The following is a 7,584-nucleotide window of genomic DNA, read 5'->3' as shown; positions in this document are numbered from 1 at the left end:
TGTGTTTGTGTCTTTTGGTTTCATTTTTACTTTAAAATATTATTTATACTTTCAAACCAGTTCTCACCTCCTATTTTACATTGAACTCCTTTACACTTATATAGTGCTTTTTGTGGCATTTGATTTTCAGCATTTGTCAATCTTTTATCAGAGATGCGCACCAGTGGCATTTGACCACCAGGGGGCGACGGCACTTCACATGGCTGCATAGAAAGGCACGCACGCTTAAGGCATGCTGGCTACTGATGAACAGTGCTGGACTCCACATGAAAAACCACACTGACATCTAGACCTCTGTAATTGAGGGAATACTTTTAGGTCTGTTGAGAATAAATTAAATATATAAAGCCCTAATTCTTAAGGTTTTTACCATGGATTATTGCCCAAAGTTGTCACATACTAGATTATTTGTAGAATGTTGTGGAAAGTGCAAATTCATTTAAAAATTACATGGTCAAATAAAGAATATTTTGAAAAGTGTTTTGCATTACTTTTAAAGGGATAGTTTCCTAATATGAAAATTCTCATCATTTAATCACCCTCATTCCAGACTTCCTTTCTTATGCTGAACAAAAACAAAGATTTTTAGAAGAATATCTCAGCTCTGTAGGTCCACACAATTTTGAAGCTAAAAAAGCACATAAAGGAAGCATATAAGTAGTCAATAAGACTATCTTCTGAAGTGATATGATAGGTGTGAGTGAGAAACAAATCAATATTTAAGTCCTTTGTAAATTATCCTCCCTGCTCAGTAGGTGGTGATATGCACAAAGAATGTGAATCACCAAAAACAAAAGAAGAATGTGAAAGTGAACATTGAGACTGATCTCACCCACACCTATTGTATTGCTTCTGAAGATATGGATTTAAACATTGGAGTCTTGTGGATTACTTTAATGCTGTCTTTATGTACTATTTGGACCTTCAAAATGTTGGTACCCATTCACTTGCATTTTGTTGACCTGCAGAGTTGAGTTCATTTGTGTTCAGCAATAAAAAGTAAGTCATACACATCTGGGATGGCATGAGGGTGAGTAAATATTGAGAGATTATTATTTTTGGGTGAACTATCACTTTAAATCATAGCTGTGTATGAATTGAGCATACTTTAAAAAGCAAAACACAGAGCAACCTTTATCTGCATTCATGTTTGAATGTATTCTCAGTTTATTGTGATTACTGTTATTTTGGCATTCAGTCAGTTAAAAGTAATGATGAACCAGACTTGTGGAGGTCCACAATTTTTTTTCTGAGGTCTTGGCTTATTTCTTTTCATTTTCACATGATGTCAAGCAAAGAGGCATGGAGTTTGAAGGTAGGCCTTAAAATACATCCACGAGTACACCTCCTATCAGAAAACAATTGTCTAAAGTCTTTACATCATTTTCTGGAATTTCCCAAGCTGCTTAAAGGCACAGTCAACTGGAATTGTTGTAGTCAATTAAAAGTGAAACAATCTGTCTGTAAACAATTGTTGGAATAATTACTTTGTCATGCACAAAGTAATTGTCCTAAACTTCTTGCCAAAACTATAGTTTGCTAAAATTAAATCTGTGGAGTGGTAATTAGTTTTAATGACTTCAACCTTAGTGTATGTAAACTGTCTTCAACCGTAGGTTTTCTGAGATTCTTTTTTTTTTTTTTTTGTGAAGCATGGTCCACGTCAGCATATGCTTCATGTTTGAATTTTTAAGTCAAAGTAGCTCTAACCCACTCCTCCAATCTCATTTCATTAACTGGATGCCAGGTTTGCCAACTCCTGACTCTAATTAGCTTTTGTTGACGTTATTAACCTAGGGGTTCACATACTTTTTCCAACCTGCTCTGTAAATGCTTGAATTATGTATTCAATACGTAGAAGAACCAAAAATATTTTTTCTGTTATTTGTTAAAACAGATTGTGTTTGTTCATTATTGTAACTTAGATGAAGATCAAACCTGATTTTTAGACAAATTTATAAATAAATGCAGGTAGTATCGAAGGGTTCACATACTATTTCTTGCCACTGTTTAAAGCACTTGAATTTAGACAACTTTACAGCTAAATATAATTTTTTTGCAGAAAGAGTCTTGCAGATTCTCTAAAAAATATGTAAATATATTGATATATATTTTCCCCCCAAACTGAGACTGCGGTCAAGCCAGCCGCCACTTCGAAATGAGCGGTCAAACTAGCCGCACCTATATTTCGTGGTGCGCGTATACACTGGTTATTGCGGTATGACCGTCAGAACTAAAACAAGTTAATTCCTGCTAAGGCAATTTCACATGCATTCATTTATTCTGTCTGTCTGTCTGTCAGAAAGAAAGAAAGATTTTAGCACACCTCACAACCTGTCACTGCATGATATATTGAAGTCCAAAATAAGAACCCCCCCTCCCTCATATATTACCTTTTTTTCCATATATTCAGAAAATCATAAAAATAAAAGTCCTAGCTTCCACAGACCAATTTCACCTCAGATGGGGAGGACACCTTCTCAAGGTGTGAACTACAATATTTCAGGACATTCTGATGTTGTATTCCAAAATAAGAGCCCCCCCAAAACTCATATATTACCTTTTTTGTCCATAAATTCAGAAAATCATAAAAATAAAAGTCCTAGTTTCCACAGACCAATTTCACCTCAGATGGGGAGGACACCTTCTCAAGGTGTGAACTACAATGTTTCAGGACATTCTGATGTTGAATTTCAAAATAAGAGCCCCCGCAAACTCGAATATTAGATGTTTTGTTTACACATTCAGAAAATCATAAAAATAAAAGTCCTAGTTTCCACAGACCAATTTCACCTCAGGTGGGGAGGACACCTTCTCAAGGTGTGAACTACAATGTTTCAGGACATTCTGATGTTGAATTCCAAAATAAGAGCCCCCCAAAACTCATATATTACCTTTTTTGTCCATACATTCAGAAAATCATAAAAATAAAAGTCCTAGTTTCCAGACCAATTTCACCTCAGATGGGGAGGACACCTTCTCAAGGTGTGAACTACAATGTTTCAGGACATTCTGATGTTGAATTCCAAAATAAGAGCCCCCCAAACTCGAATATTAGATGTTTTGTTTACACATTCAGAAAATCATAAAAATAAAAGTCCTAGTTTCCACAGACCAATTTCACCTCAGGTGGGGAGGACACCTTCTCAAGGTGTGAACTACAATGTTTCAGGACATTCTGATGTTGTCTTCCAAAATAAGAGCCCCCCAAAACTCATATATTACCTTTTTTGTCCATACATTCAGAAAATCATAAAAATAAAAGTCCTAGCTTCCACAGACCAATTTCACCTCAGATGGAGAGGACACCTTCTCAAGGTGTGAACTACAATGTTTCAGGACATTCTGATGTTGAATTCCAAAATAAGAGCCCCCAAACTCGAATATTAGATGTTTTGTTTACACATTCAGAAAATCATAAAAATAAAAGTCCTAGTTTCCACAGACCAATTTCACCTCAGGTGGGGAGGACACCTTCTCAAGGTGTGAACTACAATGTTTCAGGACATTCTGATGTTGAATTCCAAAATAAGAGCCCCCCAAAACTCATATATTACCTTTTTTGTCCATACATTCAGAAAATCATAAAAATAAAAGTCCTAGTTTCCACAGACCAATTTCACCTCAGATGGGGAGGACACCTTCTCAAGGTGTGAACTACAATGTTTCAGGACATTCTGATGTTGAATTCCAAAATAAGAGCCCCCCAAACTCGAATATTAGATGTTTTGTTTACACATTCAGAAAATCATAAAAATAAAAGTCCTAGTTTCCACAGACCAATTTCACCTCAGGTGGGGAGGACACCTTCTCAAGGTGTGAACTACAATGTTTCAGGACATTCTGATGTTGAATTCCAAAATAAGAGCCCCCCAAAACTCATATATTACCTTTTTGTCCATACATTCAGAAAATCATAAAAATAAAAGTCCTAGTTTCCACAGACCAATTTCACCTCAGATGGGGAGGACACCTTCTCAAGGTGTGAACTACAATGTTTCAGGACATTCTGATGTTGAATTCCAAAATAAGAGCCCCCCAAACTCAAATATTAGATGTTTTGTTTATACATTCAGAAAATCATAAAAATAAAAGTCCTAGTTTCCACAGACCAATTTCACCTCAGGTGGGGAGGACACCTTCTCAAGGTGTGAACTACAATGTTTCAGGACATTCTGATGTTGTCTTCCAAAATAAGAGCCCCCCAAAACTCATATATTACCTTTTTTGTCCATACATTCAGAAAATCATAAAAATAAAAGTCCTAGCTTCCACAGACCAATTTCACCTCAGATGGAGAGGACACCTTCTCAAGGTGTGAACTACAATGTTTCAGGACATTCTGATGTTGAATTCCAAAATAAGAGCCCCCAAACTCGAATATTAGATGTTTTGTTTACACATTCAGAAAATCATAAAAATAAAAGTCCTAGTTTCCACAGACCAATTTCACCTCAGGTGGGGAGGACACCTTCTCAAGGTGTGAACTACAATGTTTCAGGACATTCTGATGTTGAATTCCAAAATAAGAGCCCCCCAAAACTCATATATTACCTTTTTGTCCATACATTCAGAAAATCATAAAAATAAAAGTCCTAGTTTCCACAGACCAATTTCACCTCAGGTGGGGAGGACACCTTCTCAAGGTGTGAACTACAATGTTTCAGGACATTCTGATGTTGAATTCCAAAATAAGAGCCCCCCAAACTCAAATATTAGATGTTTTGTTTACACATTCAGAAAATCATAAAAATAAAAGTCCTAGTTTCCACAGACCAATTTCACCTCAGATGGGGAGGACACCTTCTCAAGGTGTGAACTACAATGTTTCAGGACATTCTGATGTTGAATTCCAAAATAAGAGCCCCCCAAAACTCATATATTACCTTTTTTGTCCATACATTCAGAAAATCATAAATATAAAAGTCCTAGCTTCCACAGACCAATTTCACCTCAGATGGAGAGGACACCTTCTCAAGGTGTGAACTACAATGTTTCAGGACATTCTGATGTTGAATTCCAAAATAAGAGCCCCCCAAACTCGAATATTAGATGTTTTGTTTACACATTCACAAAATCATAAAAATAAAAGTCCTAGTTTCCACAGACCAATTTCACCTCAGGTGGGGAGGACACCTTCTCAAGGTGTGAACTACAATGTTTCAGGACATTCTGATGTTAAATTCCAAAATAAGAGCCCCCCAAAACTCATATATTACCTTTTTTGTCCATACATTCAGAAAATCATAAAAATAAAAGTCCTAGTTTCCACAGACCAATTTCACCTCAGGTGGGGAGGACACCTTCTCAAGGTGTGAACTACAATGTTTCAGGACATTCTGATGTTGAATTCCAAAATAAGAGCCCCCAAACTCAAATATTAGATGTTTTGTTTACACATTCAGAAAATCATAAAAATAAAAGTCCTAGTTTCCACAGACCAATTTCACCTCAGGTGGGGAGGACACCTTCTCAAGGTGTGAACTACAATGTTTCAGGACATTCTGATGTTGAATTCCAAAATAAGAGCCCCCAAAACTCATATATTACCTTTTTTGTCCATACATTCAGAAAATCATAAAAATAAAAGTCCTAGTTTCCACAGACCAATTTCACCTCAGGGGGAGAGGACACCTTCTCACAGTGTCACTTACAAAAGTGACTAAAATGTTTCAGGACATTCTGATGTTGTCTTCCAAAATAAGAGCCCCCCCAAACTCATATATTACCTTTTTTGTCCATACATTCAGAAAATCATAAAAATAAAAGTCCTAGCTTCCACAGACCAATTTCACCTCAGATGGAGAGGACACCTTCTCAAGGTGTGAACTAAAATGTTTCAGGACATTCTGATGTTGTCTTCCAAAATAAGAGCCCCCCCAAAACTCATATATTACCTTTTTTGTCCATACATTCAGAAAATCATAAAAATAAAAGTCCTAGTTTCCACAGACCAATTTCACCTCAGGTGGGGAGGACACCTTCTGAAGGTGTGAACTACAATGTTTCAGGACATTCTGATGTTGAATTCCAAAATAAGAGCCCCCCCAAAACTCATATATTACCTTTTTTGTCCATACATTCAGAAAATCATAAAAATAAAAGTCCTAGTTTCCACAGACCAATTTCACCTCAGATGGGGAGGACACCTTCTCAAGGTGTGAACTACAATGTTTCAGGACATTCTGATGTTGTCTTCCAAAATAAGAGCCCCCCCAAACTCGAATATTAGATGTTTTGTTTACACATTCAGAAAATCATAAAAATAAAAGTCCTAGTTTCCACAGACCAATTTCACCTCAGGTGGGGAGGACACCTTCTCAAGGTGTGAACTACAATGTTTCAGGACATTCTGATGTTGTCTTCCAAAATAAGAGCCCCCCCAAAACTCATATATTACCTTTTTTGTCCATACATTCAGAAAATCATAAAAATAAAAGTCCTAGCTTCCACAGACCAATTTCACCTCAGATGGAGAGGACACCTTCTCAAGGTGTGAACTACAATGTTTCAGGACATTCTGATGTTGAATTCCAAAATAAGAGCCCCCAAACTCGAATATTAGATGTTTTGTTTACACATTCAGAAAATCATAAAAATAAAAGTCCTAGTTTCCACAGACCAATTTCACCTCAGGTGGGGAGGACACCTTCTCAAGGTGTGAACTACAATGTTTCAGGACATTCTGATGTTGAATTCCAAAATAAGAGCCCCCAAAACTCAAATATTAGCTGTTTTGTCTATACATTCAGAAAATCATAAAAATAAAAGTCCTAGTTTCCACAGACCAATTTCACCTCAGGTGGGGAGGACACCTTCTCAAGGTGTGAACTACAATGTTTCAGGACATTCTGATGTTGAATTCCAAAATAAGAGCCCCCCAAACTCAAATATTAGATGTTTTGTTTACACATTCAGAAAATCATAAAAATAAAAGTCCTAGTTTCCACAGACCAATTTCACCTCAGGTGGGGAGGACACCTTCTCAAGGTGTGAACTACAATGTTTCAGGACATTCTGATGTTAAATTCCAAAATAACAGCCCCCCACAGACCAATTTCACCTCAGGGGGAGAGGACACCTCACAGTGTCACTTACAAAAGTGACTAAAATGTTTCAGGACATTCTGATGTTGTCTTCCAAAATAAGAGCCCCCCCAAACTCATATATTACCTTTTTTGTCCATACATTCAGAAAATCATAAAAATAAAAGTCCTAGCTTCCACAGACCAATTTCACCTCAGATGGAGAGGACACCTTCTCAAGGTGTGAACTAAAATGTTTCAGGACATTCTGATGTTGTCTTCCAAAATAAGAGCCCCCCAAAACTCATATATTACCTTTTTGTCCATACATTCAGAAAATCATAAAAATAAAAGTCCTAGTTTCCACAGACCAATTTAACCTCAGGTGGGGAGGACACCTTCTGAAGGTGTGAACTACAATGTTTCAGGATATTCTTATGTTGAATTCCAAAATAAGAGCCCCCCCAAAACTCATATATTACCTTTTTTGTCCATACATTCAGAAAATCATAAAAATAAAAGTCCTAGCTTCCACAGACCAATTTCACCTCAGATGGAG

The 7,584-nt window shown here is 36.7% G+C and overlaps 1 long non-coding RNA gene across 4 annotated transcripts; it reads right to left on the bottom strand.

The window, feature by feature from the left end:
- Positions 1-3,793: 3,793 nt before the first annotated feature.
- LOC127661067 (uncharacterized) lies at positions 3,794-7,011 on the bottom strand. 4 transcript variants are annotated; one of them, XR_007972727.1, is made up of 3 exons: positions 6,982-7,011; positions 5,898-5,981; positions 3,794-3,890 (listed from the first exon to the last, which is right to left on the bottom strand). It is a non-coding gene; the product is annotated as an uncharacterized LOC127661067 (long non-coding RNA). The 4 variants fall into 4 exon arrangements; XR_007972728.1 differs by lacking the exon at positions 6,982-7,011 and adding an exon at positions 6,816-6,845; XR_007972729.1 differs by lacking the exon at positions 6,982-7,011 and adding an exon at positions 6,650-6,679.
- Between the last annotated feature and the right edge of the window lie 573 nt (positions 7,012-7,584).

The sequence above is a fragment of the Xyrauchen texanus genome, chromosome 20, assembly GCF_025860055.1.
Source record: "Xyrauchen texanus isolate HMW12.3.18 chromosome 20, RBS_HiC_50CHRs, whole genome shotgun sequence".
Taxonomy (NCBI): domain Eukaryota; kingdom Metazoa; phylum Chordata; class Actinopteri; order Cypriniformes; family Catostomidae; genus Xyrauchen; species Xyrauchen texanus.
The sequence above is the reverse complement of the archived record's forward strand: the minus strand, read 5'-3'. Positions and strand labels throughout refer to the sequence as shown.